Source organism: Ambystoma mexicanum, chromosome 2p, assembly GCF_040938575.1.
Source record: "Ambystoma mexicanum isolate Mex_15411 chromosome 2p, UKY_AmexF1_1, whole genome shotgun sequence".
Taxonomy (NCBI): Eukaryota; Metazoa; Chordata; class Amphibia; order Caudata; family Ambystomatidae; genus Ambystoma; species Ambystoma mexicanum.
This window is the reverse complement of record NC_090923.1, coordinates 1,176,513,196-1,176,535,990: the sequence shown is the minus strand read 5'-3', so window position 1 is coordinate 1,176,535,990 and position 22,795 is coordinate 1,176,513,196. Positions and strand designations below refer to the sequence as shown.

General features: G+C 47.2%; 1 protein-coding gene across 2 annotated transcripts in view; it reads left to right on the top strand.

The window, feature by feature from the left end:
* Positions 1-22,795, top strand: part of PFKFB1 (6-phosphofructo-2-kinase/fructose-2,6-biphosphatase 1) — a 302,863-nt gene that overhangs the window by 77,984 nt on the left and 202,084 nt on the right. The gene's annotated exons all lie outside the window — the stretch shown is intronic.

Genomic DNA, 22,795 nt, shown 5'->3' with positions numbered 1-22,795 from the left:
AGATGGCTGTCAATGTCCGCCTCAGGTGTGTGAGGGATCTTGGGTGTTTGTGGCTCTTCTGCATACAGTGACACTGGGCTGATGTCTCCCTGTGTCTCTACAGTTCCCCTGCTTGGTCGTGTGGCCTCGGTTTCAGTCCCTGCAGCTGTGGAAGTGGATGCAGTGGGCCCTGTGATGGTTTCGGTGGGCTGTGGTGTTGACGTGAGATTAACCCTGCTGGGTTGCAGTGTCTCACAGTGGGAAATCCGCCACAAATTTGGGCAGTTGGGCATGGTTGGTCAGGGGAAATTGCATGTGGGCACAGCATTGTGGGAATGGTTACGGCAATGAGTGTGTGTCACATGGCCAGTTTGCTCTTTGGCCTGTGTGTGTGGAGGGCAGGTTATCCATGGTGGGGCAGCTGATGTATAGTTTGCATGCTTGTGGTACTTCATGCCCCCACATCTCCTCCTGGAGTGGCACTCACCTTGTGTGAGTGGGTGTGCTGGCTTACTCTATGGCACTGGCATGGCTCTATGGGGCACTGTTGCCTACTGCCTTATAGCTCCTCACAGTGTGCAATGACCTCTTAAGTGAGGGCCACCAGCTCCCCTTACTGAGCTTCGGTTTTCTCAAATTATTTTCAGGCACCTTGCCTCTGTTCCTCTCTTGTGACATTCTGGCTTGTTTCCAGGTCCAGATGGCTGCAGGACGTGGAGATTTTGGATGGATTGTGTTTTTCAAAATGGCTGCTGCAATGCTTCCCATTCCGGTGATGACGCAATCCGAGCACTAATAGCGCCGGGATTGGCAGCGGTAGCGCTGTTTGCAACGATACTTTGGTGGTTACCCTTGTTTTGGCACTGTTTCCGCCGGGCAGTAATAGCGTTATTGCCGCAGAGGGGAGCACGGTTACGCCAGGTTGTGCTGCAGCGCTAATACCGCTGGACAAGCAGGTGGTAACGCTATTTATGCTCAGCGGAAATTGCGCCGGATTACCACCCAACTTGTTATGAGGCCCATTGTGTTCTTATGAAATATTACAAGATTTTTCAGGAAAAAAAGAAATAGAGCAATATAGTCAATAAGTACATTTCAAAATGTGCCTTTTCTCTCGTTTCATTTTGAAATTGTTCTAGTGCAAAAAGCCAGCAGTATCCTTAGTTCGGCCCACCACTGAAGGCTTGGAGATTTACAGCCCACCCTCCAACAAAACAAGGTGTGCACCCCTGTCTTAAAGTCTCACCTTGCACGGGCAAGAAACAGTTGTTTAAACATGGCAGTCTGCAGTACCTACACAAGACTATGTTGAGTGGTGTATGGAACTCATGGTGGCAACAGTAAAGACAGACACAAGTGATCACAGTTCAAGGGTGTTTATTGAACTGCATGCAGGTTGGAAAAACGCCTAATCTAAACCTAAATCTGAGATTGGAGCAAACATCCTCCATCAAATGAAAATAAGGCAGTCCGAGTGGCATTGTGTCAAAATAAAAAAGATGCTATACTAAGAAACCTATTGCCAAACCTTACAACTAATACAAAAATAGTTTTCAAGAAAAGAAAGAAGTGTTCACGAATAATATGTCAGTATGTGGTACCCTTTGTCTTCCTTCCCCACGTTTTGAGAACGGGGTCAGGTGGGATCTTAGAGCACAGCACACACTTGAGCTGTTTCAGCTTATCAGGAGCCTCGATGGCCAAGTCTCTTTTACTAAAATATCTCTTGCCTTTGAGGGTCGAAAAATAACAAACAAAAATACGTTCAGCTCCAAATGTTTGCTGGGTGATTCTCTCACCCCTGGATCCCCGTCTTCTGGGCGTAGACCCTTCTCAAATCTCAGCCTCCCTCCACCGGGCTCGATGGCTCTCGAGTCGTGTGATAATAGTTCACCTCTAGGTCCCCCTCATCTGGGTGCTGACCTTGTTCCTCGTGTTGTTGAATGATAGCTTTTTTCACCCACTGGATCTCAGTCTTTCGGGTTTCATTCCCCAAATCAGTTCCTATCCGTAACCGGGACTTCTGTAGTTGTGTCTCCTGGTTCTGAGGGCCTGATAGGTTTTCAAATAACAAAACAAAAAGTTCCTTCAACAAAATGAAAGTTTATTTCCTGGTTTTCCTTAGGTGAGGATTCTTCACCCCTGGCTCCCCATCTTCCGGGTGCCGACCCCTCTTTACTCTCAGCCTCCCTCCATTGGGTTCACGATGGCTTTTCCTTTAGTCTCAAATCTTAATGTCTTTTTAAACTCAGTGGACATCCCTCGGCCGGGTTCACTTTTGTCACACTGGGCGTGATCACGACTTTGGCGGTAACGCCTGCGGTATTACCGCCGGTGGTATTAGCCCTACCGCCGAACACCCCGGCGCTAATAGCGCCGCATCACGAGTTCAGCGGTAATGTAATTCCCCATTCCCCACTGAGCCCATTCGGGAATGCCCCATGGATTTCCCACCGGCGGTAATAGCGCAAATTTTCAGCGGATTTCCCCCAGCTCAGAGCTGGGGCAAAATCCGCCGAAGTCCTGATTTGGCGGACCCTTAAATCCAGTGGTAATAGCGCGACCGCCGGATTTAAGGGTTACCGCCAAAGTCGTGATGAGGCCCGCAGTTTTTTGGGACTTTAGACTTTGCCCCTTCCTCATCAGTATCCCTCTTCTGGGTTCACTATTGCCATCTTCACATTCTCATTTGCTTTCAATGTTTGTGGGACTCACTTCCCTTGCTTTCTCATGCTGGGGGATTCACTTCCCTTACTTTCTCTACAGTTTTTTGGTCAAAGGCTTTCTACTATATGGGGATTTTGCTTGACCTGCTGAATAACCACTTTGACCTATCTTGGCAGCTCTCCTGCGGCCTTCTGGTATCTGTGGTTTCACTCAGACGGGGATCGGCCAGAGTATTTCGGAGCAGCACCCACATGGTGCTGGTCCCCTTCTGCAGCTGATCTTCCCTTTACAATTTTACAATTCTTTGAACTTCTCTAACTTTGCAACTTTCATTCATCACAGCCGGTTCTCATCGGTTCCCCTTCGACTCACCGGCTGTAATGAACCGCTTTGCTTTCCTCCTAACTGGAGTCAAGGCCAGTACCATGAAAGCAGGAGTCTCCCTCGCTTCATCTTATAACCGTCAACACACTCTGTGTACCGTTGGCATCTGCTGCAGGACACTTGGGCTATTGTCCTCGGTCATACGATTCCTTCTGCAGAGGTTTCGCAGGGGTTTTGTCGAGAAGGGCAAGGTCGTGTCTCTCCTCATCGGCCTCTGGATCTTTGCCACCTTTCTCCTCCTCTTGAACTGCCAGGTCTGGATATCTCTCTCGTTGTGCGGTCCTCGTACTGTGCTCTCTTGCTCCACCTTTTACCCCTGTGGAGAAGGGAAAGGGCCGTCAGGTGTGTGTGATTCTCGTCGATTGCCTGACCTTGCCTGACCTTTGTATTGTAACATGTCAGGTAAACGTCTCTGGTGTTAGTCTGTTGTCTCTGTGCGAAAGTGTTTGTGTCGGAAAAGGGGGCGGGGGCCAGTGTTGTTTAATGTCCTACGGAAGAGGCTGGGGAAAAGGTGGTGAAGGAAGGGGGACACCTCGTCTCACCCGTCTGTGTCCCACTCTCACTCCCAGAGGACCCCCCATCCAGGTGATCCTCCCTCACTAGTCCACCCAAAGGAACTGGATCCAATAGCGATGTCCGTGTCCTGGCCACCTGGATTACAGATCCCCGGGGTTTAGCCAGGGAGACACCTTCAGGTTTCTCACTGTGGGCACCACTCTAATAAGTTTCTTCAAGCACTTATTGTTATTAAAAACCACAATATGTGGTCCACACCTGAAACCCCATGCACTCGATGTTAGACAACACATGAAGAAAAATTCTGACAAGTTACTTGTCTGAAGCTGGGTGAACCTCTAAAGACTCTGCCTTCCAATACTTTTCATGACAATTTCTACAATTTGCAATTTATTCTTCAATTCTCTATTCCAAAAAGGAAAAGTGATATCCATTTTATGAGAAAACATACTTTTATTTCATGTAAATCCGATGCATTTTGGACGAGAGTCTTTCTTCAAGGATCTGAAATAATCAAGGGATAAAAATATCATACAGATATGTGTATGCATTGTGTACATTGTTCTAGTGCAACATATGATAGCTAACCGTCTCCATGTCGTGTCACATACCTGCCTGTGAGTAGTGCTAAAAACTGTCCTGAAAAGAGAAATATAATGTTGATTACTATTGTGTTTACATTGCATCAACCATATAGTAAGATACATGTAATGGGATGCCTCCATTATGTTTAAGCAAAATATGTTTGCATACTGTTAAGCAATGCGTCTCGCTGGCGCTTCATACCTGTTTTTCTTGTTTGTTCTGGTGATTAAGCCAGACTGTCGGAGACAGAGGCACAGGTGTCAGGGTGGCGTGGGAAACCAACCCAAAACCCCCCAGGATGTGACTGTGAAGCCCTGAGTCAGCTCCCCACAGGATGGCTCTTCCCAGATTTTCATGGCGCAGGAACAGTGCAAGCACTTAGCAGGCAAGGCCGAGCTGGGTACCGCTGTCCAGGATAGTTGCTTTGAGTTGAACACAGGAGTGAGCAGCAGAAGCAACTGGCTGGAGGCTGGCAGTTGTACAGACTGGTTGTTGCAGGATGACAAACAGCAAATACTGCAGGGGCGGTTGGATGAGAGGCACAGCAGGTAGAAAACAACTACGTAGGACTCACAGCAAGGAGAGCAGGCAAAGGGCTGCATGACACAGCACGGGATCAAGCTGGGAGGCACACAGAGAGCCGAGGCAGGGGAAAGGCTAGCAAGAAGGGGCAGGGAAAACCTATGAAAAGGAAGAGGAGGTACTGGAGATCACAGGAAAAGGAACCGCAGCAGCAAAGCATGGTTTGAGAGAAAACCACATTAAGACACAGCGAACAGGCAGAATCAGGAACCGAATAAGGAACTAGGGTGACAACGAGGTTTGGGCAGCATGAACAATGAACAATGGACACAGCTGTCATTCCGTAAGTACAATAGAATGGACTTAGGCCAATGGTTGAATGCAAGGAATTAGGGTAGGCCACTTCCGCAACATCCAAGTGGGAATACTAATTGTCCTGAGAAGCGTTGTGTGAGGTTAGCATCATGGAAGGAGACACAGACAACTGATTGAATGTGTAACAAAGGTCTTTTATTCAAGTATATGGCAGGATGGTGTAAGGTCTAACTTGCCCTATGCTAAGGAGGAATATCTCTACCTAAAGAAACTAAGGATAGTCTCTGTTAGTAAATTCAACTGAAAAGTGTGTATGTGTCCAAAACCTATGCTTGCCCTCACAACTAAGACAAAACAATGTGTAGGGATGTCAACCATAAACTAAACAGTGTTCAAAAAGTAAAGTTCTGAGCTATTTCCAGCTCGGGCTTAATCTTCAGCCTCTTTTCCCCAAATGTCAACACGTTTACCACAATGTTCAAATTACCTTCTTTTGGACTTGAAGTGATAAAGATCCACACTTTTGTAAATGTCAGGATGCCCTAAGTTCAATATAGTTCCAGGGCAGCAAGTCTCAGGGTTCCCTTCCCCAGGTAAAATGTATTACTAGGGCAGCAAGTCTCAGGGTTCCCTTCCCCAAGTTTAATATCAAAAGATGTCACAAAAAGAGGTTTCTTGAAGCTTTCTCCTTAAACTGATTTTCAGTAACTCTGCACAGCTCAGGGATCCCTTCCTCAAGACCTATGTGCACCATTGGTAGTGTTCCTTTTGACACAATAGCAAGCTTCAAAACGGTCCACCCATTATAGGACACACAACTAGGAACCCTGCATTTGCTTTCAGCAGTCCGTTATTCAACATATAGGAGTTCTCTGGTCTGGCTGCAGTTGTTGAATCGCACAATCCACCAATTACAGGTCACTCAACCAGGAACTTCAAGTTCTCTTTAAGTAATTATATATTCAATAAACAAGTTGTTTCTTCAAATGCAGCTCCACAACAAACAGTTTCTCAGACTTGACTTCATCTCTGCAGCCAGAGTTCTTCATCCAACTTAGATTTCTATGTTCTTTCAGTTCATGATTCAATATTAGCAGGTTTGTTATTTGCATTCAATTCAGTATTCAATGTTAGCAGCTGTGCTGTTTCATGCAATTCAATATTACAAATGCACAGCTTTGCCTTTTCTTTCACTTCGGTATTCACTAGGAGCAGTTTTGCTCATTTCATTTAATTCTGAAGTCAATAAATGCAGTTTTGCTTATTTCATTTAGTTCGGTATTCAATAAATGCAGTTTTGATTATTTCTTTCAGTTCGGTATTCACTGGATGCGAGAGTTTCTTTCGTGGACCGTTACTGTATTCACGGTCCTTTGGAGCGCTCAGGTGGTTCCAGTGTCCTCCGACACTTGCCATGTCCGGCAGCTCTTCTTGGGGGCTTCACCGCAAGCGGGAAAGCCAGTTTGCTTCGTTCAGCAAACACCGGCCACTATGCTCAGCTCTGCCTCCGCTCCACGACAGTGCCTGCTGCCTGCCTTCCCTTGCAAGGGTTCCCAGTCCCACACAGTTCCAATGGCAGAACTCTCAGTCTCTTTCTCGGCATCTCAGAGTCTCGGCTTCTCGCTCTCCAGCAGGGCAGACTCTACGTATTTCCTGGGTATTAAAATGATCTCTGCCCAAGTTCTCCAGGTCCCTCCTCCTTCTGCTGCTGCTACCTTCTTGTGTTCTGCATTGCACCTTTTATACACCAGTGGTCCTTCAATGGGCTGAAGCTGTGTTCCATCATTCAGTGCTGCCTGACTCTGATTAAAAGCACATGCCTGACCTTCATGCATCTTCTTCGTCCCAGTACCAAAGTGGTGAGAGTAAGTGGTGTTCATTACTCTCAGTTGCTTCTTCCTCGTCTCAGTACTAGAGTGGGGAAAGAATGTAATGTTCAATACCCTCAGTTGTTTCTTCTTCATCTCATTACTTTCAGGTACCCCAAGAGGGGAACAAAGGGGAACTGCTCTACAGTGACCCATAAAGGTTGGGGAGGGTTAGGCTAGTTTTAACTAGAATAAAATACTATGTCTCGTCCCAAGGTACCTCATTCCAAATCCTCTACTCCTCTTTCTAAAATGTCTGGGGTGATGCTATCTCCTGTTCCTCTCAGGGACAAAGGAACATGGAGAATAATATCCAATAACCACCTCTGGGATAGGGGTTCTTTCCCGAAAGGAGGGTGTGGAATACCACGTCTTACCTAAGGACATCCCACTTCCAATCCCAACGAACCTCCATCCAGGTGGTCCTCCCATGCTTGTCCACCCCAGGGGCAGGATTAAAAAGGGATGGCCTTTCCCTGGCCACCTGCATAGAGGATCCAAGGGGAGTAGATGTGAGAACGCCCTCAGGTTTTCACAGTTGGCATAACAGCACAGATTATGTTCGAGGTTCTGATTGGTCCATTCCATCTGGCCATTATTCTGAAGGTGGTATGTAGAACCTAAAGCTTGATGCATGCCTAGATGTTTGCATACTTGGATCCAGAAGAAGGATATAAACTGAGATTGCCGGTCTGACAGTATTTTCTAAGGAAAACCATGCAAGCTGTATAGTTTGTGAAGAAAAACATGTGCCATTTGTACTGTCGTGGGAATATTTGGAAATTGTCAAAACTGCGCCATCTTAGAAAAGCAGTCAACCACAACCATGATGCAAGTGTAGCCTTCAGATGGAGGTAACTCCACTATAACGTCTGTGGCGATAGTGTGCCAAGGAAAAGGCAGTATTTTGGTGGGTTGTAACAAGCCCAAGGGTCTCTTGCATGCAATCTTGGTTTGAGCATAGACAGGGCAAGAAGTCACATAGTCTTTGACTTCTTGAGCCCATTTGGGCTACCAGAATTGTCGTGCAATGAATTCCTGGGTTGCCTTCACACCTCAATGTCCTCCAATGTGGGAATCGTGGAACCCATGTAGTATCGCTTTGAAAAGAACTGAAGTGGGTACATACATACGTTCCAAATAGAACAGATGTCTGTCCCGTTCACTTATTTCAGCCCTGCGCAACACGTTTTCCTAGCAGAATCAGACAGGGTATTATGAAGAAGGGTACCCAAATGGGTGCGTAGCCCGGACAGGAAATGTTTTGGAATGGTAATGGGTGTATCAGGGAAGTTGGGCACCGTCTAGTTTTCCAAAGACTGTGACAATGCGTCAGTTTTCCGGTTCTGGGTACACGGTATAAAGGAAATGGTGAAATCAAAATGAGAAAAGGAAAAGATCCACCATGCCTGTCTGGTGTTACAACACTGAAGAGAGTGCAAAAACTGGAGGTTCCTATGGTTGATGCAGAACTTCACCAAAACTATCCTCCCAGGAGATGATGCCTCCATACTTTGATTGCCAACAACTCCTTCTCTATGACTGTGTAGTTGTGTTCGCTCTGGGTCAATTTCCGAGACAAGTATGCGACAGTATGCTTGATCCCGGTAGCTAAATCTGTTTGCAATAAGACCGCTCAATGGCAAAATCAGAGGCATCAGCTTCAATAATAAAGGGTCACTTTTTAGTAGGATGATGCAGAATGGGTGCTGAGACGAACCATTTCTTTAGTTCCCCAAATGCCTCTTCTGTACAGGTATCCCTGATATATGGCACTTTGATGGTGGTGAGTCGTGTTAAGGTGGCAGGAAGCTGGTAAAGGCCAGGAGTAAAGCAGTGGTAAAAATTGGTAAATCCTAAAAACCGCTGCAGTGACTTGAGGTTCTGAGGTTGTTTACACTGTAGAATCTCTTTCACGATGGCCGGATCCATTTAAACACCTGAGCCGCTGAGCACTTATCCCAGAAATTCTATGCTGTTTTGATGAAAGAGGCACTTCTCGGCTTTCGCGTATAGATGATAGTTGGCTAACCGGGATAACACTTCCTGAATGAGCATCAGAAGCAACTGCCCGGAGGCTGGCAGTTGTACAGATTGGTTGTTGCAGGATGACAAACAGCAATTACTTCAAGGGCAGTTGGATGAGGGGCACAGCAAAGAGGAAACAACTGAGTAGGACTCAGAGCAAGAAGAGCAGGTAAAGGGCTGCAAGACACAGCAAGGGAGCCAGCTGGGAAGCACACAGAGAGCAGAGGCAGGGGAGAGGCCAGCAAGAAGAGGAGGTACTGGAGATCACAGGAAAAGGAATTGCGGGAGCGAAGCACAGTTCGACATAAAACCGTGTTAAGACACAGAGAACCAGCAAAAGCAGGAACCTAATATGGAACTAGGGTGACAACGGGGCTTGGGCATCAAATGATGGGCACGGCTACCCGTGCATGCGCAGACCTAGAAAGATAGCTGCGCCCAATGGGGCGAAGGGCCTGCACAGAATGGACCTGCGAGGAGCGCCAACGAGGATACAGCTGCCACGTAGGGCTGGATGGGAAGACCCCGGCAAGGTGAGCGGTGGCAGGCGGGAAGGCCCCCTTAAGGTGAGCAGCCTGACATATACCTTCACTCCAATTATGCCAGATGTGAAGATTTTAGCCTGCTCCCATCATACCCTTTGCCAATCAATGTCGCCATCACTAAAACAAATAATGTATAATCAAAAGAAGCCTCCTAAATCTGTGTAATCTCCAGATGCAAACAACCTCGAAACTCATAGACCTCTTTTGTATGTATTTACCTGTTGTGTAAAAGTGCTCCTTCCAAGTTGCAGGACCAACAGGTAATCTTGGTGCGAGCGCTGAGTGACACTGTTGCAAACCTTCAGCCCTCTTGTTTTTATGTCTCTTACAGTTCGCGCGCAGCGGAATACCAGCGCGGTGATGTCATTAATCTGATGACGTTATCGGGCTACTCCTCGTCACGCATAGCATGTGAAAAAGATATTTATTTAGATGGACAGCTCGATGTTCATCCTTGATGTTCTAAGTCTATCTAAAACAATCCAGTTACGGATATGTCACATTACGGAATTCCCTGTTGTATCTAAAATGATGGCTGTCTACATATATCAGCACCTTAAATGTGTCATTCTTCATTACCCCTCTGTGCCTAGACCTACATAACTATTCTTAAAAGCCCGACTGTTTACAACCCTACAAATCCCAGCTCAGTCTCATTTTCAGTACCCAACCGTACCATAAGTGTCCTGTCAAACCCCGCATTGAGTGGCCCATCAAAACATTAATGCTCCGTAGAGTCTCTTGTTCATAATAACATGAATGTCCTGTTGGGTCTAAAATAATAGTTGTCTCCATGCATCTGCACCGTCTATTTGTCATTTTCAGTGCCTCACAATGTACAACAAATCTGCACAACCACAATGTTTACTTTCATGCAACCCTGCAAATTTCAACTCAGTCAAGTAGTTAGTGGCCCATCTTTATATACAATTTTAACCCAAAAAGCCTTTGCCATTGCACTCCTCGTTCATTCCCCCTCTATCCAGAAATATTCTCTCTGGTTGAGAAGTTTGCCTCTCTCTGTCCCATGTCGTCCTTTCTAAATCACCTCCAAAATCTGAAACTTCATCTCCAGTTCCAAAAAATGTTGACCGCTGGATGACAACTAACCATCTACTTCTGAATCCAGGTAAAATGGAGATCATGGTATGTGGAAAATCTTCTCTACTCCACCAACCGACTCCCTGGCCACCCTCAGTCAAGCCCCTGACCCCCCGCGACCACCACTGTCAAAATCCTTGGATGCACAATGGACTCAGACCTAACTCTGTATCACCACATCAACAATACATCCAAAGCCTGTCATTTCCACCTTACGCTCCTGAAGCGTATCTTCCCATACCTTACCTAACCGAACATTCTGGCTGCAATCATGCCCATTGTTATTTCGAGACTTGACTATGCAAACTCCTTCTACCTGGCTATAATGGCCTACCAGTTAAACAAAATGCAAAGAGTACAAAACCCGGCTGCCAGACTGCTTCTTGCATTGGGATGAAGGGACCACATTGCGCTGGCTCTCTGCACCCTACACTGGCTCCCAATTGGATGCAGGACAATTTTCCGACTCCTATGTATTACCCACCGGACGGTGCATAAAACAGGCCCCAAATTCATACAAGAAAAGATTGCGCCTTACCACCCAACTCGCACCCTTAGGTCAAACTCTGCACTCCTTCTAGTGGTCCCCACCTCCTATTCGGCCAGGATCAGAGGGTCAGCCTACTCAACCCTAGCATCAACGTTGTACAACTCACTGCCTCCCCGCATTAGAAAAAGCAAAGACTACATGGCTTTCCGCAAGGCGCTCGAAACCTATCCCTTTGCCTAAAAACACATAAGAGAATGCAGAGAATTACCCGACCTACCACCCCACTGATTACGGACCCTGTCATAGACCATCTGGCCTGACGATAACTAACCCCACTACCGGGAGCCTTGGCCAGACTTGAAACCCAAATCGTAGCGGCACCCGTGTACTTGTCAGAATGTATTCATCACCTCATCCGCAAGAATTCAGTACAGTCTGAGGTCTAGAATTATCCCTTGGCATTATTCAGGGCCGATTGTGCTAGACTCGTAACCCAAGCACCAGTAACACTCATGAGCTTGATCAAAGCTATGCAATTATGCACTACGCAATCAGTCCAAGAAGGCTCTTGCCTGCTATTCCTATGCACCTAGAAATCCAAGAACAGAACTTGATACTGGGGACCGTCTAGCAGTTATTCTGATAATCACACCTTCCAGTGAATGCATATAGGTGAACTACTACCGGCAATCTATCTAGCTGAACTGGCAACCCAAGCACTAACAGCACTTATGAAATTGATCATTGCCCTGCAATTATGCACTACGGTATCAGTCCAGGAAATGCCCTTGCTTGCTAATCTTGCGCATCTAGAAATCACTGAGGAGATTTAAATAGCAAGGAATATATTCTTTGCTAATCCCAACTATCTGAGAATGTCCTAGTAGAACTACGTGGATTCTATTTAGCAGAACTGCTGACAGAGGACGTCGCTAGCACCTGTATAGTAACAACATGACCTTTGGGACAGATGTGCCTGTCATCTGTCAGCCTTCGCAAAATAATCTGACCCAACAAGAAACACGAAGATACCACACACTCGACAGGCACTGGAAGCTCAACAGGAACAAGGTCCCCCTTGGAAAACTCAGACACTAAAATACACAACTATGCTAACTCTTGCTTCTGCACCAACAAACAATAGAATGCCGCTACACCCTGTGATTAATTCGGCCTAGCTGCACACATACTTACACACCTCCGCGTTCACCTCAACAGTCTTTAGAACGCAGCGATACCCCTTCGAAATCGGCCTAGCTGCACACATAACGTCAATCCCAAACACCAGCACCGCCAGAATTCAGATACCGAAGTCCATATATCTTTCTGCATACATTCTACGGATCTTACACAACCACTGCATCACACCTAGCACTAGTATGCAGCTACACACCACCTATTGCACACTGGCTGCACGCGTACCGAGTGCACTCAAGCACGTTTTACTACATTACTCTACTGACCTGGACTGCGGTCCCTGAGGGCATTCTACCTACAGCGCTTTGGAATCATTCTAATGGTAAAAGACGCTATACAAATGCCAAATAACATAACTGGTGTTTTCATGTTCTTCATGCGTAGATTTGATTGATGTTCACTCCAACGGATCTTTGCTTTTCTTGTGGACTGTAACACTTAATACATCCCATACAGGCATTTAATGCTATAAATTATATTATGCAAAGCATTTTAGTCTGATTGTGTGTGTGCCTGTATTAGGGTGGTAAATCACATCGCCCTTTGTAACATACCTACAATTAACACACTGTAGGCATGGACATGTCCCTGTTTTCTTTGTGATTTTCTCTTTAATAATAATTGTATCATTATGTGTTAATCTTTCCTAATTGTACTCCTTGTGTAGGCAAACGTTGGTCTTGTTCTGAGAAAAGTGCCTGTTCTTTCATCCTCTGATAGGATAGACCAATGTTTGTTGACTATGGCCTTTTATTTTTTACTTTCTACTGAGAACCTTGATACATACACCAGGGCCTCATTACGAGTTGGGCTTGTGTGGTAAAAATACAGCAGAAATACCATTACCTCTGCATTATTGCACCACCCAACTATGAGTTTGGCGGAAAGTTGGAGGATTCATCGCCAGCTATGAACTGGAGCTAAATCTGCAGACTTTTTGGGCATTTTAAGTAAAAATGGTGGCACCCACTTGATCCGGTGGTATCACCGCCAGATTACAAGTGGCGGTAGCCGTGTAAATCCCCATTATTTTTAATCCATAGGACTCAATTGGGCATTTTACCAGCGGAATGACTGCTGCGGTCATTGCAGGTGGTGTTCAGTGTGACATCGGTCTCCCTATCTAAAATATGAATACTGAGCTAGGAAGTCTAATAAAGCAATCAAATAGCTCCAACTGCATCCTCTTGTATAAGGAGCCATTCTGCAGCTTCTTGGCCTAAATTATATGGGTGCCTGGAATTGTGACAGGATTACCTTGTACCAGTGAGTCAGTATTTTCTATCAACAAAGCAGCAGCAGCAGCGACTGCTCAAAGACAAACTGGGAGTAGGTATGGGCCAATGCTTGTCACTGTGTAACTGGGTCAACACACCATGAGCAAACCCATTGCCCCTGTCGATGAACAGCACAAAGGGCTTACAATAATCCAGCAAACCAAAAGCTGGAGCCACTTCGAGTGCCTGCTTAATGGTGACAAAAGCCAGCCATGGCCACTGTGCATGTTCCATTCATAGGTTTCGTTGGGGCCCACTAGCCATCGCCTTCGGGCATTGACAGTGTACATGGCCATCCACCTATAGCTTTCCTTTGGGGCCCATTAGCCATGGCTTTTGGACATGTCCACTGTACATGTTGCACAAAAAGGTTTCTTTAGGGCCAACTGTCCAGGGCCACTGGCACCAAGACCCATTACCCCTGCCTAGAAGATGCAATCACAACAGATGTCCCCCCATTTATTTGTCCCTGTTTTCCATTACCCTGATGATTATCACAGTAATTACCATGATAATCTGATGACAATTAATGCAGGTAAATGAAATGTAATGTATGTATAGAGCCTTTTGGATGGTCTCAAAGCGCTGCAGGTGGGAAATTCGTCAGAGGAGTTTAGAATGCGTATGTGCTTTTTAGCTAATACGAAGGTAGGTAGGGGTGGCCAAGTCCCAACTATCTACCCATGTCAGGCTGGCATGTGGATGGGTGCTGTGAGGTAGTCTGGAGAGTATGTGAGAACAGGAGACTCATTGTCCCTCATTCCGAGGTTGGTGCTAGTCATGGCGCTATTAGCGCCATGACTAGCACCAATACCGGTACCGCCACCCATGTGGTCGTATGGGGATTTATCCGTCCATTCCGTCCTTTGCTGGACCGGTAAATCCCCATTTGAAAGGCCATTCCCCATTCCCATTTGAGCCCCCATAGGGCTCAAAGGGAAGGGGGAAGGCGGCAATAACGGTACCGTGTATTACGGTACCGTTATTGACCCTGGTACCCCTTTGTGGGTCCCATCCTTAACGCCTGCTTAAACCAGGCGTTAAGGAAGGACCCGCAAAGGGACCTCGGAATAGGGCGCAAGGGGATTACCGGCACCGGTGTCCTTACCGGTGTCCGGTATCCCTTTGCCTTATGTGTGCAGCTAGACCGAATTTGTGCCGTGGGGGTTAGCTGCATTCTTATGGCAGAGGTGTTCTGTAAAAGTAGTGTATGAAAGCAGATGCATGCGGGTGGGTGTCCGTGCCTTCAGCTATCTTCCATAAGCATGGAGTGTGATACGTACCCGTGTGTCCTGGCTGGGTTCTTGATTTCGTAGATGCAGCTGAATTTAGAAGGGGGCAAATTCAAAGCGTGGCTAAATTCTACACAGTGGCTATATTCAAAGCAGCTAAATATAACACGGTGGCTATACTCAAAATTCACCTAAAAATAATACAGTGGCTATACTCAGAATGCAGCTAAATATGCCACAGTGGCTATACTCCAAAGATGCAGCAAAATGTAACACAGTGGCTACACTTAAAAGGTAGCTAAATATAAGACAGTGGCTATACTCATATTCCTGCTAAATATAACACAATGGCTGTACCAAAAAGCAGCTAAATGTAACAGTGGCTATACTAAGAATGCAGCCAAGTATAACACAAATGATATATTCTGAGGCGGCTAGGTTTAAATAGGGGCGGGTTTTAAGCAAAGCTACATTCTACAAAGAGGCAATACTCAAAGATGCAGTAAATATAGCACATTGACTATTTTCGAAAATGCAGCTAGGTATAACACAGTGCCTATACCAAAAGGCTGATACATAGAGCACAGTCGCTGTCCTCATATTTCGGCTAAATATAGCAGTTGCTATACTCAGAAATGCAGATAAATATAATACAGTGGCTATACTAAAAAAATGCAGCGAACTATAACAGAGTGGTCATAGTCGAAGGAAGCTGAGTTTAAAATGGGCTGAGTTTTAAGCGAGGCTTCATTCTACACACTGGCTATACTAAAAAATGCAGCTATGTATGACACAGTGGATATACTCATAAATGCAGCTAGATATGACACAGTGGATATACTTAAAGGTGTAGCTAAATATAACACTGTGGCTATATTCAAAGGCAGCTAAATATAACACAGTGGTAATGTAGATTGTTTATTGTAGAATTACTGCACCAGCATTACCACAGTACTTTAGATTACGCAGTTTTACCCCGATAATACGAAATCATTCGGACTGCAGCTGGCTCCTCAGGCCCCCTGCAGCTCCGCAACTTCGCATTGTGTCCTCTTTCCCCCTTTCCACGTCTAGCTTGATGCAATTTTGCTCCTCCAAATTGCTTTTTTCCCACTTTCTGCTTTCGCATTGCCCCTGTAATTACCCTGGTAATCGCTCGCATGGAGCACACAAAAAATGGCAGCTTTTTCATTTTTGAACAGCCTAGCTGATGCATTGTGGGACACATATATAGCTATAACTTTGGGAGAAGGGGGCAATTGGGTAATTGGGCAGACACGAGGGAGATTAAAAATGGGAGAATGTTCTTGTGCTGTTCCTCCCCTCCATTTGGGGTCACCTACCAGGTGAGGATGCACACTCTCAACCTCCCCCGCCCCCATCTGTCCAGTAAAGGGATGGTACTTTTCAAATGCATGTTCTGGTGGCGGATTTAGCTTAAGCGGTTTTGTTGGTATCCAGTCATTGCATCGAATACAAAGCAGTGAAAAAGATGCATCGAAAAAAAATCATCTAATGCATTTTTTTCAAAGGTAAAGGTTTTATTTTAATTATAATGGGTTTTAAGGGGTAAAAATGGGGGTGGGGGGTCCCCCCCATTAAATAAAATGCATTCAATGCTTTTTTTTAGTTGCTTCTTTGGAGATGCTAAGGCATTCTATGCTTTGGTATTCGATGCAATCACTATACACCGGTTTGTTCTGTGGATTCAATTGTAACTGTATGGTGACTATAATTGCTTCCCCACTAAACAGAATGTCCTACCTGATCACCACACACTTACATTAGACAACACTTTCAAAAAGTGCCAGTGCCCTCTTGCTTTACAGCAGCTACCTGTATGCAATCAGAATACCTTAGCCCCTCCCCTTCAGAACAGTGCGACCCCTCGGAAGTGCATATACCTGGTAAACTGACCCATCACCCTTGCCTGACCCAAGATGGCCCTGCTGCCCTCTCAACAGGATAATTAACCTCAACCAAGGAAGTGAAGGGCGGAAAAGGCTGGAATTTTCAGATATGTCCGAGCAGCATCTTCCCAGGAGGGGTTCTGTTTCCCACAACATTGTGGCAATCTCCATAAAGCCCTTGACTTAAGAACTTGGAGGCAGGCCAGTCCAGGCCAAGTAATTGATTGATTTGTTATTTATTATGCACCTATACACAAGTGTTTCAAGGCGAAACTAGACAAGGGAAGGGGAACAATGGGAAGACAAGGCAACCGATCTTACTAGGCCTAATGTCATTTAGATCATGCAAGTGCTGAACAAGAAGTGCAGCGGAGAGGGTGCAGGGAGAAGTGCACCTAGGGAAACAGGGCTCTGAGTTAAATGCAAAGGAGGCTGGGGTTACAAGATGCAATCCCAGCCAGTAGTGCAAAGGTAGGTCAGGTGGCAGTGCAAGGTGGGCCAGGTGGCAAGTGCAGGAGGACTGGTTGGGGGGGTGGGTGGGCAGGTGCCCTTTAGGACTCATACGGCACCAAGCAGCTAGTCAGTCAAAGGAGCAAGGATAGGTTAGCAGGGGAGAGGGAGCGAGAAAGAAGTAGCACAAAGGAAGGTCTTGAGGAGCTTCCGGAACTTAAGGAGGTCCGGCTCCAGACGGAGAGAGGCAGTGAGGCCATTCCAGAGGGAGGCACCTGCAGAGAGGGGTCTAAACTCCGCTCACTGCTTGGAGAAGCAACTGACCCGCAGAGAGTTAGCGGTAGATGAGCGGAGGGCTCGAGAAGGAAGGTACTTGGGAAGAGAGAGTTGGATATAGTGAGGGCCACTGCCCCAGAAAGCCTTGTGGACAATGCAGAGGATCTTGAACTTGATCCTTTCAGCCTCTGGGAGCCAGTGGAGGGATTTCAGAGTCGGAGAGATGTGGCCCCTGAGGTTGAGGCCAAGGACAAGTCTTGCGATCCTGTTCTGGATAAGTTGGAGGGGCGAAGGGTAGAGTTAGGCGGATGGAGAGAGTGGCTGTTGCACTAGTCGAGCCTAGAGAGAACCAGAGCTCTGGAGACAGTGAGCTTCTGGGGGAAAGTGAGAAAAGGGAGAATACATTTGAGACGGTGCAGCTGGAAATGGGCCTTCTTGGCCAGGTCCATGATGTGAGGAAAGAAGGAGAGAGTGGAGTCGAAGATGACACAAAGGTTTTTTGCCTCACAAGAGGGTGAAGGGAGAGGGCCCAAGGAGGGTGGCCAGAGTGAAAGCGAGAGCAGGGGTCCCAATGAGAAGGGTCTCTGTCTTACTGGCATTAAGACAGAGAACGGTGGAGGTGCACCAAGCGTGAATAGCAGATAGACAGTCAGGAATGAGCGTGGAGGAGGACGAGGCCGAGAGTAGCCTGAAAGAGAGCTGTGTGTCATCCACATAACACTGACAGTTGGAGGAGAAGGTAGAGATCAGGAGGGTCAAGGGGGCCAGGTAGACATTGAAGAGCTAGGGTGAGAGGATAGAGCCCTGGGGAACACCACATGTAGAGAGAGAGAGGGGTGGTGGAGAGGAAGGATCCAAGCTGGCCCTGGGAGGGTCGATCCAAGAGGAGAGAGAGGTCAGCCACACCAGGTCCTGAACTGTGATGCCCACGGTTTTGCAGAGTTGGTTAATCAGGATGGCATTAACCATGTCAAAAGCAGAGGAAAGGTCACCGAGAATGAGGACAGAGGGAGAGCTAGAATCAAGGTGAGAGAGCCGATCTTCACGGGTGTTCAGGAGAGCAGTTTCAGTGCCTCTGGCTGCTCTGAAGCCAGACTGATGGTCACTGAGACAAGCAAAACATTCAGTGTGGATGGTTAGCTGGGAGATAGCCAACTTCTCCAGGAGTTTGCCCAGAAAACAAGTGACAGAGATCGGGCGATAGACTGCCGGACAGGAGGGGTTGGCAGAAGGCTTTTTTAGTAGTGGGTGCACAAAGGAGTGCTTGAGGAGGGAGCGGAAAGATCCAGTGGCAAAGGAGTGATTACAGAAATCGGGTGGCTGGAGCAGGAGAGACAATGTTGTCCTTGATGGTTCTGGAGGAGCAGGGGGTCACCTGTTTGGATGAAACTTTCAAAGACTGGACTTGTCTGGAAATAGTTACATGTGATTTCAACAAATTATATTACAGAGAATACTGTAATAACGAAAATGTTATAACGAAGAATATTGATTTTTTCACAGTATTTTTATTAATTTTGGTGGTCCCCCTCTAACTCCTGTTTCCCTAAGTTTTTACACCTACCCCAAGCCCCTTCCCACCCGTTTAACCCCTTACCCCACCACATACACATTTTAAACAAAAAATGTAATATTTTTCGTTATAACATTTTCATTATTACAGCATTCTCTGTCATTTAATTTGTTAACATCACTGCACACCTCTGGAAACATTATCTGGTGTTACAGGAGAGAGGGAGGAGAGAAGGAGAGGATTGGGGGCAGCCGAGGGTGGGTCTGAGCGAGGTAGAGGGAGAGAGAAGAGAAGAGGAGGAGAGTGCGGCAGGATGTCCTGGTTTTAGTGGGGAAGTGAGAGGCCAGAGCTGTTCAGAGAGCCTGGGTGGGTGTAAAAGATGTGGAAACTGCAGTAGGATTGGCCACTTCCTTGCAGATTTTGAAAAGTTTGTCTGTGTTGTTAGAGGCTGCAGAGATGTGGGTTTGAATATGGACTCTCTTCTTGGAGAAGATAGAGTCAGTATTACCTTTGGAGCAGGTGACAGGCCAGTTTGTCAGAGGGTGCACCCAAATCTCCCCACTTCTGTTCAGCTGCTCTGCACTTGTGTTTCAGGGCGGCCAGATCAGAGTCGTATCAAGAGTTGCACTAGGTGGCATGCTTCAGATCGATCCTCTTGACAGAGGCAACCAAAGTGTTGCAGATAGAAAGGTGGTGGTTGGAAAAGGCTGTGTCAGAGTGGGAGTCAGCCGCAGGGGTAGAGGGAGGAGAACACATGGAGGCAAAGCCGGCCACTGACACTCGCTTCATAGGTCGAATGACCGCAAAAGAAGGTGGCAGTGTGGTGGGGGACTTTGCCATGGGTACAGGAAGCTTCAAGTGAGAAGAGAGAAGAAAGTGTTCAGTCCAGGCGAGTCGAGTAGTCAAGGGGATTAGAGAGGGGGGATGTCTGAGGAGAGGAGAACATCCAAGGTGTGTTTGGCAGAGTGTGTCAGTCCAGAAGGTGGAATGGAGAGGGAAAGAGAGTTGCGTAGATTCCAGGTAGATGTTGAGATCCCTGAGGAGGAGAAGATGAGAGGTAGAGGAGGGGAGGAAGGAGGTGAGGTCAGCCCATTCTGAGAGGAAGAGGATGACCTGGCCATGTGGCCTGTACATGGTGGCCAAGGTCAGAGAGAGGACAGGAGAGATAGAAAGCCTGCAAACCAGCCATTCAAAGGTGGAATAGGTCTGAGTGGGGACGATAGAAGCCGGCATCCACTCAGGAAAGATCAGGGCTACTCCATCTCGGGCATCTTGGAGCCCTCAGTGAGGAGAGTGTCAAAATCTGTGACCGAGCTGGCCTTGACTTGAATGTCTCGATAAGAGCGAGAACATCCAGGTCTAGGAGCTCAAGGAGGTGACCGATGTCAGAAGTGTGTTTGACAGCAGAGGGAGAGCTGAGAGTAGCTATGTGGAGCAGATTAGTACTTTTGAACGACTCCCGGGTAGGGGTACAGGAGTGAGGAGTACCCGTGCGAAGTGGCAGAGGAGCCAGAGCACAGGCAAGAGGAGCTGGCAGAGGACCACGAGAGGTAGGAGAAGGGGGTGGCAGAGTAGCCAGAGAGGAGGTAGATGTCAAGGAAGCCGGAGTGGCAGGAGGAGGCAAGGGAGCCAATACAGTGGTAGCAGACAAAGGAGCCAGAAAAAGTGGCAGAGAGGCCAGGGAGGTAGTGGATGGCAGAGGGGGCCACAGGAGTGGTGAAAGAGGTAGCAGATGAAGGAAGGAAGTTGATGAGACGAGAGCGGCGCCTATCAAATAGTAGAGGATTGGGCTGGGGGCCGTGGACCATGGCGGTGCCATTCAGCTAGACATCAATGATTACTCTAGAGGCCAGGAAGTAGGCCAAGAGGACCTCCCACCAGGTACCACCATTAATGGGAGAGTAGGAAGTGGGGGAGAGAAGTGCAACCATATGAAGGGTCCAAAGGTCCGGAGAAGGAACGACTAAGAGGATGTCGGTGAGGGTCTGTTTGGAGGAGACACTGACATAGGTGTCAGCAATGGGAAGGCCTGGGTTGGAGCCCAGGGTGTCCTTCTTGTGCCTCTTCCTTCCAGTCTTAGTGAGAGGAGAAGGATAGGAGATAGAATAGCAGTTAGAAAAGATGGGTGAAGTTAAAAGCGCCATAGAGGGAGATATAGAGGAAGGCGAGAGGACGAGATAGAGGAGGAGAAGAACAGGAAGCACAGCCCAGAAATTCGCCACACAAGGTGCACAGGGAGGGTAGGGAGAGGAGCAACGAGAAACAACAAAAGAGGAGCAGCAGGCTACAGCAGAGCGCAGACGGATACAGGTCAACGCTGGGCAGCACAACAGCAGTGAGTGGAACAGCAATGGGAGCAGTGGGAGCCAACCAGGCACAATTTCAACCTGTAGAGGGAAAAGGCCTGGAGGCCACGGGCAGTAATCAAACAGAGTGAGGTGTCAATAAGGGTGAACAGCAATCAGGAGGGGAACCTAGAGAAGAGGAGAGAGGCCTAGTGGACACATCAGCGTGACAAGCACACGCAGGAGCAACACACCTAGAAAGAGAAAACGCAGAAAATGCAAGAGAATGCAGGCAGGCAATGACAGAGGCAACCGAACACAGAGTATGGCTAACCAGGGAGAGAGGAAAGCCTAGTGGGTCTGCAGGAACAGGGTAGAATGCAGCAAATAATGCAAAGAGAGTACGATCGAGGAAGGGCAGTTACGTATAGCGCAATAATGGCTGCAGCCCCGCCCATACCTTTCTAACCTTACGGTCGCTGCTGGTCGACGGCTGCCCTGCATGCTCTCACTGCGTGTCAACGCCAGCCCCTTCGTCTCCAAACACCTGTGGCGCTCAAAACTGCGGCCTTGTCCGGCAAGTGTTTTGCCTCAGAGGTTCCGCTCCGCAGCTCTTAAAGGATTGCATATAGAGAACTCACAAATCTGAGCACGCCTTCAATTGAGAGTGCCATTGTGCTTTCCTGTCGATGGGCCCTGATTGTGGCTCAGAAAGCGAGTAAGGGGCAGTTAATCCACCAGGGCTGACATGATGGCTATTGTACTATTATTTATTATTATTATTTTATTAGGGTATTTATTGAGCAGATACCTAGCTTCAGGAAGCAACAGAGCACTTTACAAATCATAGGGGGAAGGGCGCGGTGAGGGCAGCAGAGATACAAGGGAGTCGGGAGCTAACAATGGGAGAGGGTTGGGCAAGCAATTTGGCAGCCAGAGATTTACAAGCAACTCGGGAGAGAACAGGGGGAGTGGATCACGTACTCCTAGGTTAAATAACGCATGAATTTGGTGGGGGGTCTCACATTGCCTCTTTCTGATCTGACAACAATCCTGTATGTCTAAGTGCATCCAGTGTTTGCAGGCAAAGAAGAATAGCTTTTGTCACATGGCAGATGAGGCTAAAACTGCCTTAGACTTGGCTGCGAGTCTCGGCCAGGGCCCCCAATCGGGGAACATTGCGCCTGTCACGCTCCCTCAAACGCCATACAAAATAAATCTGTCCGCTGTTCAGAAAATCACTGCGGCCAATAGACAAGCTAAAAAATTCCACCTTTTCACTGTCCGAAGTGCAAATAATTGCTTTGAAGTTGCCCAGGTTAACATGTAGCACTCCACCAAACACTCCACCTGAATAAAAGCATGAAAACAGGAACACATTTAAACTGGATGTTCCGGGCTCCTAAAATGTATACTAAGTATATATGTTTATTACACACCTAACCTAGCCTTCCCAAATTCAATCTAATGCCCAAAAACCACAACCGTGACCATAGTCATCATCCCAGATACTAGCTTAGCGTGAACAGCAAGTAGTAACTTGAACCTTAGAAAACTAAGAAAACTAAGATAAAAGTCAAATCCTGGTCAAGTGAAGTGACCAGGGCCTATCTCAAGTGAGAAGTGACCAGGACCTACCTCAAGGAAGAGAAATG